Genomic DNA, 10,958 nt, shown 5'->3' on the forward strand with positions numbered 1-10,958 from the left:
CTGGATGCTGATATTCACTTAGCTTACGTGGGATATGCCAGTCTGGGAACCAGTTCTTGTTCAGAAGTCATTGCTGCACAGCTGCCCATAAGGAAGTGCAGTTTTGATGCAAGAGTCTTTCCTGAACAATGAAAATGGCTAGTTTAGGTTGCTCTTCTGGCTTTCTTGCTAAGGATCACTTCTTATGACCAGACAAGTATGTGATAGCCACAGGGAAATATATTTATGTTGGTTCCTAGTGTGAGCCAAGCTGGATGTGTATCCTACATCCAAGGGCAGGTTTCAGCCATCAATACATACTCAAAAACACTAACCAAATAATGCTTCCCAATGTTTTCTCAAGGTATTCAAATGTGTTGGGTGGTAGAAACCCTAAAATCTGTTGGCCCTCAACAAGTTATGAAGGTGTCCCTCTGTGTGTGTGTCCTATCTGGAAGATACCAAAAGTTGTGCAGTGCACTTGTACCGACCACCTGCAGATTTAAGGGACTTGGATGCAGGATATGGTAAAACAACCCTGCAGGTCCTCCTGGGGAATGAAGGATTTACTCTGCTTGCCCAGGTCTGAATCTGCTAGACCACAGTAAGGAGTCTGGTTTTGTACCACTCGTTTCGTTTCACAGGTTTTACTCTCTGCCGCCAGCAGCAGGCCACTGACAGGATTGCAGTCTGATGGCCAGCAGTCAGGGTCTCTCTAATCCCCTCCTTAATTCAGCCATCCTGGAGATGGAGGGAAATTTTGGAAATCTCACATGTTAGAGAGATTCCCAACTCAACAAGCTGTCCCTGCTTCCATCATATTTTGATAAGCATGAGCCAAAACATGAAGCTTTTTCCATTTCAGAAAAAGGAAAAGAAAAAATTTACTTGTATAGTTAAATCAAGGAATCAATAGGTACAGCAAGTGAAAACAGTTGAACAGCAAAAGACTACAGGTATCTGAGAATGGGACAATCAAATGACAATCCTCTTCCCCAAAGTCTAAAACTTATCTCTGTGATGTTAGAGAGAGAGAGAGAGAAATATCTCTTTAGTATGTCTCCATGTGTCTTAAAGTATGTCTGAGCTCTAAAGCATGTCTGTTTCTCTTCAAGAGTGGCTTCTTCCTCCTTGAGGAAAAGCATCTTCTACCCACAAAACCCCCCAAACCAGGGAAGGAAATGAAGATGCTAGTGCTAGCTGGTCACTTTGAGGCTGATAGGTCCCTGCTGTATGTGTGCTAAGGCCACCTGTCCTGTCTCTGGGGTTGCCTTCATTTTCATAGGAATGGCTTTATTGATCAAACCCGACTTGGAATTTAGAAGAAAACTGAAAAGTGTGTGTATGTGGGAGGGGGGGGGAGCTCTTTTTCTTTGACCGGACTACCTGTAAGGACAGTTTGAGCATATCCCCTGAGCATTCATATAGAGCCAGTCCAACATTCATAAAGCAAAGTGGAAAATTATCACACAGATACTTTGGTGAAATGTTATATCGTCACACAGGATGCCCATGTTTCCCTCCATTGCAGCTCCCTTCTACTCTCTTCCAACCATAGTCATCTTTACCACTCAACTGTTGGTCATTCTCTATCACCCTTTCCTCTTCCCCTATTGCAGATCACTTCTGGTCTCCCAGTTGCTATGCAAGGGAGGAGTGCAGCAGTGACTATTCCCACACACTTTTTGCAACATCAGTGCTGGAGAATCTACAAGGTGCATAAAAAGTCTCTGTTCCACTCTCCCAAGTGTTCCTCCAACCAGGAAATATGAGATCAACTGAAAAGCCTTTGCAGTGTTGCAGGGACCTGCAGATAGCAGTAGATCACGATTCCCTTTGCTTGGCTTGTTCAGCAGCCACCAAGCACTGCACTGCTGGGACGTAGAGGATCAGCTCAGTTTCTCCAGCTGCATGCTTTCTACCAGAAGGCATTTAGTTGGCATTTATTTATTTCCTCTCCTTTCTCCCAATGCAGACCCAAAGTGACTTATATCCACCTGCTTTCCTTTATTTTATCTTCACAACAACCCTGTGAGGTAGGTTAGGCTGGAGTGTGTGATTGGCCAAAGCTCCCCCAGTATGTTTCCATGGCAGGGTAAGGACTCAAACTGAGGTCCCCCAGATTCTAGTCTGATATCCTAATCACTGCACCACACTGTCTCTGTAACCCAACCATGCCAGTTCCTTTCTCCTATCCTGCTTATTAACTCCAAACCCTATGCAACAGGGATTTGGAAAACCTCCTGAAACCCAACACTGTTTGCTTTGCAACTGAACTAAAGGCAGCATATCCTAATGAGTGCAGAAAAGCATATGCATGCGTGCTGTTGAGAAAATAAGATCCATATAAGCTTATAGATCTATATATCAGCTTATGGATCTATAAGTTTACATGGAACCTGATTTATCTTTAGCAAAGAAATAAGACCCCTTTGTTTCATGGAACTCCACTTTTGACAGGAAAGAGTAGAGATAGTATTGTAAACTGTCTGAGGTAAGAGATGTAGGAGGCATGTCCTGAGAGAGGAAGGTGAAGATGGAAGGGAGTATGTTCCTAAGAGTATCAGTAGGCACTTTAAAGGGATAGCACCAGGAAAGTAGAAAGTAATGATGGAGAGACCCTTGACCTCTCTATCTTGCTGACACTCAGAGCGGAACTACAAGCAACAAAAGGCACAGATTGGACACTTGTCAGCTTCCCTCAAGTTTTGATGGGAAATGTAGGCATCCTAGTCTTGCAGCTTGGCTCTCTGACTGCTGTCCAATGGACTTTTCAACTGTCACTTGTCCAACATTCCGCCAAGCTGCCTACATTTCCCGCCAAAACTTGAGGGAAGCTGACAAGTGTCCAATCTGTGCCTTTTGTCACTTGTAGTTCCGCTCCCAGTCTCCCTCTGAAACCTGAGATTAGGAGACAGCAAACTCTTCCATTTTTATCATGAACCATGGCAGCGTATGATCTTTGAAAAGATTCTCTGTGCTTGTGAACTTGCTTGGGCTGGAATAGTTTGTTTTGCTGCCCTTTATAGTTGTAGGTTTCAAACTACACTCCAGGAAACTTCGGGGTCCATCATAAGCTTAGCAGCAGTTTTTCAATGAGCAGATTTTTAATGGCAGAGTTCTCCAATCTTCTTCAGGGTTAGATCCAAATTTTCCATTACCAGAAAAGAACTTTCCTGTCTTTCATCTCCCATGACATGGCAGCCCACCAATCTCCATGAAATCCTTCTCCTCTGGGGATAAGAGATTCCCAGAAACAGCATGCTGATTTCTTTTGGATCCAATGTCTGCCTTGCACAGTGAAAAAAAGGTGGTGGATGCCTTCTGGGGCTCACGCAAGAGAATGGCAAAGCTTCAACAGGCCAGAGAGTGTCTCATCAGGACTGAATGTACCCTGCAATATGTCCTGGATCCTCTGCAGCATACTATCTGTACTAGGCAAACTGATGTGGAAATGGTTCCCTTAGGGGAGAAAGTTTGAAAACTCCTGCATTATATAATACCTATGGATCACCCATTTAGGAAACCAACACAAATAAGTATTGAAACATTATCCACACAGGGCTCTGTGCTCATAAATTGCTCCTAACTAGCTGGAATGTATGCCTGCCTTGACAAGTAATTAGATGGTAAATATGCTCAATGAAGACAGTACGTGAAATGTTGGTAAATATAGGGCCTGCTATTTGCATTTAGAGTTGACATCGCTGGTGAGTAATAGCTGGCAATGGTGATTATTGCTCTTATTTCAGATTCAAACAGGGGGAAGCCTGACTCTCCTCCAGGTCTACAAATTACACCTGCATTGCTCAGCTCATTCCCCTGCTTTTGATCGGGACCTGCATACAAAATGCAGTGGAAAAAGCTCAAATCATTCTGTCTAGGCAGGTTCAGCTGAGGGCACTTCTTCGCCAGGGGAAACTTTTCCCCAACTACTGTTGATGAACTAAATCAGGCCTGCAACACTTGTCACCAGGCACAGTGGAATGCAGCCCTCCAGCCGTGGTTATGTTGTGGCCTGCTAGGTGGCTGAAAATGCCTCTGTCTCTGGTAAGGTTACCAGCCTCAAGATGTGGCCTGGAATTTTGCTGGAATTAAATTTAATCTCCAGACTACAGAGATCAGTTTTCCTGGAGAAAACGGCATCTTCAGAGGGCAGACTCTGAGGGCCAAGAGAGCCTTCTCAGTCATGGAACAAAAACTTTGTGGCCCTCTCCTTCTGTTGCCATCTCCTGACAGCGGCTGAAGACTTTTTTTTGTTTCATCTGGCATTCCCTCGGTGACCCCCCCACTTCATGCCCTATGCTTTAATTAGGTTTATCATCACCCCAATCAGGGCAGTGGATCCTCTGCTGTCAGCAGGTGCTTCCCACTGCTGCTCTGGTAGCTGACTGGGGTATATATGTGTTGGCAGGATCTTGGCTATGGATGTGCAAAACTAAACAAATGAGCCAGAAGCACACCTACCAATTGCTGGTTCAGTTAGTTAAAGCAGCTTCCAAAATGGTGAAACAAATTCAGGAAACAAACCTGTAATAACTCCCCCCCATTCCTCAAAAAGTTCATGCGTTTCAGTTTGGTTCTTTCTGCACAGTGGCAGTGCAGGCGCAGGCACTGGGCTGGCAGTGGAAGGTGGCGGCATCTGTAACTTTTTTCCTTAATGGCAACCAACCAATCAGATCCAGGGGGAGAGAATGAGCCCTAGCATAACTCCATTGGCAGGAAGGTGAATTTTTGTCTTCGGCTCCTCCTGGGCAACGGCATCGGCACTGAGTGTCTCGATTTGCAAAAGGCTTGTTTTGCTTTGTGCTGGGAAGGGGAGCAGCAGATCTCATGGCACCACTGGCATTGCCTCGACAATCCATTTCTGTGCACTTTTACATACCATGCAAGGAGAGGCCAGCAAGCAACCACCATCCATGCGGGTGTGCACACAAAGGTGTGAGAAAGGAGAGCTTTCGTCCAGCCTCTGAGTCCCCAGCTTCCACAAAGGCTCACGTTATGTAGATTATGGTGAAAACTGGAAATAATAAACAATTATTAAAAGAGAGCTGCACTGAGGAGGACCCAGGCATGTGTGGACCAGGTGGCTCATTCAGTGGCCTTCTGCTGATGTCCTTTGCTTAGCAGCCACCGCAACTAGCCAACTGTGACTGCAAAAGTCAAATCTAAGTTAATGGGTCAGGAAGCACCAGGAGATGCTTCGTCTTGCCTAAAGTTCATGGTGGTTTGTCAGAAATGGGCTCTGACCTGAAATTTTTGAGCTATTGTAATTTTGAATCTTGAAATTTTGGAAGTTTGGAATTTTGTAAATTGCATTTTGTTACTTGTTATTTGTAAGTTGTAAGTTTCATTGTGCAACTTCTGCTTATTCACTGTATGGAGATAAAGTATTATTAATAAAATACAATTTAAAAAAGAAAAGAAATGGGCTCTGATGAACCGCTGATTCATAAACCATGAACTGGGCTGGTTCGTCACGAACTTTGGTTCGTATTTCAGTTTGTGCCCATCTCTACTTTTCAGTAGTCCTACAAGGATGAAACATCAGTAGGAATGGTGAGAGAAGTAGGGGGGAAAACCTTTGAAAAGATTAGGGGAGATGCACAAATCTTATCTAATGTGAAATTCATGGTGAATTTGCAGAGCAGACATTTCCAGAGAAGTTAAAAAGGATTTGATTACAACCATTAAGACCATTGAGTAAGACAATTTCCCAAAGGTGATGTGTGTCTGAATGCAAGAATCTCTGGTTAACATCTTGCCATTTGCTTCATTGTTTCTCATTCACATCTTTATGGTGCCAAGAATCTTGGTTTCTGCTTTTCCCCCCAAGCCCTCCCACATTAGAAATACAGCTTTTGTCCTTGCCTTTAAATCTCCTGTGGCTCCTTTTCTACTGAAAGGGCCTATATATACACACAAGTCACAGCTGTCTCTCCCATGCCAAGTCAAAGGACAACATTATAGCACTCTCATAATGCTTCCCTTATGTCCAGTTCCCAGTAGGACAGGACACAGATTGAATTTGTTTTGTAAACATACAGTACATGTGCTTCATGAAGATGTCTCTGAAGTCCCAGAAGAAATACCTGTTATTACTTTAATGCTAGCTGCCTGCTGATAGATGAAAGTGCCTTTGGAGTAACAGGGCACCACAGCTAAGTGTTCGGCATTTTTGAAAATTGGACATATATATTCTAAATAAGTAGAAATGTCCCATAGTGTTTTTCTTTTTCTACTTAAAAACCAAAGTTCGGTGAACAGAAAGGTCAAGAAAGCATCCCTGCATGTTCTTAAAGGAAAGTCTCTAAAGAAACAGTTCTGGGCTTGGATGGGGGGACTGTGGGCCTATTCTAGGGTTGCTAGGTCCCTTGACTCCCCTGGCAGGAGATTGGGAGCTTGGCACCCACCTTGCTGTGGACCTGGGTCCTGGTTTCGCATGCATGCTCAGCTTCTGCAATGACATCACTTTTGGGAAGTGGAGCCAAAACACGGGGTCAGAGGGTGGCTGAGAGCGCTCCCACGGGCTGGATCAGCCAGCTGCGGGACATGATTAAGCATGACACTGTCCCACTGTGGGACATGTTTCAGCTTGAATTGGGCTGCTGTGGGCGCAGGAGCATGCTGTGCTGTCTGGGGGTGCACTGTGCTGCTGGGGGGGGTGCCAGGGAGCATGCCCCCTGGCCGGCCAAGTAAGTGGGTGTGGGAGGGAAGGATGGGAGCAGGGGATTCCCCACCCTGGGTGGGGTAATCACACCCCTAGCCCAGTCTATGAGTGGCACCACCCCCTGACCAAGTCCACTCCGACCTGTTCCATGGCAGCAAGTGGACCAACTTCCTCTGTACTGCAATGCTCCCTCCCACCTCTTCTCTTCCCTCCCCCAGATGTCCAGTAATTTGAATGCATTTTCCATGGACAGTCCAACAAAATGCCAGATTGTCCAGGTGAAAACTGGACACCTGTCAACTCTTCTGCATGGGGCAGAGGTGCCGAAAGAATCACCTCTTGTCCTCCTGGATCACCTTTCCCATACTGTCCAGTCTACAAATCAAGATCCTCTTCCCAAGCCCTGTTCTTTGTGGTTCTGTATGTAAAGTTGAGGTGGGTGGCAACCAGAGAGAGTGCTTTTTTAGTGGTGGCATATTGCTTTTGGAATGCCCTTGCTGTTGAATCAGATCTTAGGTGCCCGTCCAAAACGTTTCTACTCACTTAAGGCTTTTAATTGAATAATCCAGTTTTAAAAGCTGTGGCCTGCTTCTAGCCTAAGAACTGTTTTGTCTTAATGGTGTTTTAATGACTTTTTTTAGTACTGAAAATTTTCTGAGTTTTTAAAAAGATTTTATTGCTTATGATTTACCGAGTTTATTTTTACTTTGTAAGGTAAGATCTGTGGAGAGAGGGCACAAGCATTTTCTCAGTAAGTTAATAAATATATTCGGATCTGCCTCATCTCTCCTCTCTCCTCTTTCTGAGGTGTAGAATCTTATAAGATACCATTTTTTCAAGTGTTTCTTGGTGTCTCTCTCACCCCATGTTCTCATGCACAGATTCCATACAAAGAGAATAACATCTTTTCCCACAGAGAAATGCTGACTTTGAAAGAGATGTGATGGCATTCCATATAAGTTTTCCAAGTCTGTAAGTGTGAATATTGGGGGTGGGTGGGATATCCCTATATTTTCCTCATAATAATTCTTTCTTCCTCCCCCTTTCTTGTCTCTGTCTCTCACCTGGCTGGCTGCCTCTGTCTCCTCATGCAGCGATGCTGATTACAGGGGGTAAGATTCAGTTTGCAGAAATATGCCCAAGCAAGCAGAATTCTCCCTTCTGACCTTCAGCTTCCCTTTCTCTTCTGCTGCGACATGCAGTTTAGTTTTCAAGGTAGAAAACTGCTCTCACCATGTGTGAACTATAACAGACTTCTGCTGATGCAAAAATGAGCAAGAAAATCGGAGGGTGGAAACTGATCTTTTTCTCCTTCCTCCTTCACAGCTGTGAGGTAAAGTTAAACACTGTGGGTTTGCTGGGGGAACTTTGTGTTTTGTAATGCAAACTAAGCAGAAAGGGACAGCCAAACAAGGCCAAGGATCTTCTCAGGCAAAAACAACCTTTACAATGTAAAGCAGCGGTTTTCAGACTTTTTATCTCTGGAACTCTTTCCACGTAAGAGGGATGTAAGAGGGAGAAGAGGCAGCAGCCAGACATCATGCCATTATAACTACAGTCAGGTTACAGGCTAGAGTCCTTCGTCTCCCAGTTACCAACTGCCATCAGGCCAGATGGGGAAGAGACAGCAGACAAGCACCCCTCCACTGGACCCAGCAGTCGTGGAGGGCACCCCCCACCCAGTACCAATGGCTGTTCCTGAGAAAAGGAGAAGCAGCAGCAGACAGGCATCCCTCCATCATGCTTGGATCCTCCCTAAAATTAGGTTTTAATTGATATTTGGATTCTTTTTTCATTGTTGTAAGCCACCTTGGGAGCCAATTTTGAGGGTGAAAAATGTGGGGGGATCATAAAAAAAATCCACCACAAAAGTATGCTATCCTTGGGTACACATTCAGCTTTTGAGAGGATTGAGGGGGCTGTTAGATCTTGGAGGTTGGATCCAGACAACATTTTCCACTAAAGGAAGAATGAGGGCAATTCCCACCAATTTCTTCTTCCTGCTTCAGACCTGGATTTTGCCTCTCATCCTGTTCCTAAGCTTCCCTGTCCTCAAGAAGTTGTATTTTGGGGAGATCAGTGGGCTGCTGTGGGAGAGGGGAGGTAGGGAAGTTCTGTTCCACTGACTGAAGCACCTTGCATGTGTGAAAAAGTTAGTCTGAGTATAATCCCAGGTTTGCTGAGAGGTGACCTAAAAAGACATCCTACAACCTAAAAAGACATCCTCCTGGCTGCATCTGAATGATAAAATTAATAACAGCAGACAAGCTGTTTTCCAGGCAAGTTTGTCTGCCATTTATTTTTTAAAAACCGAATACCCTCCTCCTCCAGACTCTTTTGGAAGGAACCCCAAGGTTCCATGGAACACAGCTTGAAAACCATTGGTGCAGCAGAAAGTGCCTTCGGGCACATTGGGAATTGGATGGACCAATCTGTGTTGCTGTTTGTTTAGCATTTATTTATCTTTAAGTTTCTACTGTGAGGCGATCAGTCAATGTGGCTTAAAGCCAGCAACTAAAACATAGAAACAATAACATTAAAAACATGTTGCCATTTAACGACTACTCCATCACAATACGATTTGTTAAAATGAATATACGAAAAGCAACAGCATCTAAACAAGTTCATTCAACTCAGTGTCTGTAGAATGTTTGATTTTTTAAAAAAGTATGGTCTCAAAGGGGCCTGACAGATCGTTCTTGGGAGGAAATTCCATAGTTCAGGAAGAACAGAGAGTGGAACCTGAGGCAGCAATTCGTTTGACGATAATTGTATTTTAATAGCTATTTTGAAAGTTATTCTGTTTTTGATGTTTGGAAGTATGTCCCATTAGGGAGATCATAGTCTGCTACTAGGCAGACTAAGCCCCTCTATAGTGAAAGAAAAAAGGAGAGTGAAGAGAGAAAAAGAAGATGTAGGAAAAACAGAGCAGGGGCTGCAAGGGACTGAAAAATAAAATCTGATGTTAAGAATCTTGCCTTGAGTTGTCATCTCTTTGCCTACATCAACCTCCCAAAAAATTTACTGTGAAAAAAAATTGCTAGACCATGCCTGGAACCAGCTGGAGCTTGGGGAGGCAGGGACTTGAGGGCATGATGTCACATGTGCCATGATGTCACTGTCAGGAAAGTCTAGCAGTGTCAACAGGTCCGTCTAAAAATTGTCCGAAACCCTATGATAAAACCATTGAGTTTCTGGAGATTCCTAGAACAACATGATGTCACCAAAGTGACATCATGCTGTATGCTGGTATTTTAATTTTTTTTTCTCTTGATGCTGCTCAGAGCTAGGTGGGTAATAAGGTGTGCCAGCAGGAGGCCTCTCACCGTAGTGGAGGCTTGGCACCCATACTACAAAAGGGGGATAACGATAGGGTAAAGGCACTCTTTAACATATCCTTGGCAACGACACAGGTCAAATAGATCTTTAAAAGTGAACATCAGGTAGCCATTGAAGATCAGTGTTATGAGGGCTCTACCTATGGTTGCCAACCTCCAGGTGGGACCTGGTGATCCCCTGGAATTACAACTTATCTTCAGTTGACAGCGATCAGTTCCCCTGGATAATATGGCTGCATTGACGAGTGGTCCTGATGACATTATACCCTGTTGAAGCCCCTGCCTAGGCTCCACCTCAAATATCTCCAGGAATTTCCCAACACAGGGTTGGCAATCACAGCTCTACCTTCCTTGCAGCCACACAAATGGTAGGTTGTGGCATTCTGTACCAGCTGAAGCTTCTGAACTGCTTTCAAGGGCAGCCCCAAGTACATAACATTATAATAATCAAGTGTCAACAACAACCTGAAGAAAAAAGTTTTGTTCCTTTAACAAAATTTAATGTGTGTAGATGGGCAGTTGAAGCTTCTCATGGCACAAAGGTTATTTACATCACCTTGTAAATAACATCCTACTAAGCCTCTGTGTCCTGGGATAGTAGCTCCACCCCCATGTCCTCTTACTCCAGGGGAGCCTCTGGCAGGAGGCAACCTCCCCGAGGCACCACTGAGGCAGACAGCTGACCAGGGGCTGTGGGGAAGGGCAAGGCCAGAGATGCAGCAGCCACAGTGTTAGAGACTTGTAGGTAGGGTTGCCATTCTCCTTACCCTCCTGGCAGGAAGGAGGGGGATCTGGCACTCACCTTTTTTCTTCTCTTCATGTGCATGCGTGTGCATGTGTGCTCCTGGTACCAACATGATACCGTCATTTCCAAAAGTGATGTCACATCAGCTGCAGGAGCACTACTTTGGCTGGCATAACTGTGTCACTTCCAGAAGTGATGTCATTGTGTCCACTAGGAGTGTGTGCAC

The sequence above is a fragment of the Eublepharis macularius genome, chromosome 1 (assembly GCF_028583425.1).
Source record: "Eublepharis macularius isolate TG4126 chromosome 1, MPM_Emac_v1.0, whole genome shotgun sequence".
In the NCBI taxonomy this organism is placed as follows: Eukaryota; Metazoa; Chordata; class Lepidosauria; order Squamata; family Eublepharidae; genus Eublepharis; species Eublepharis macularius.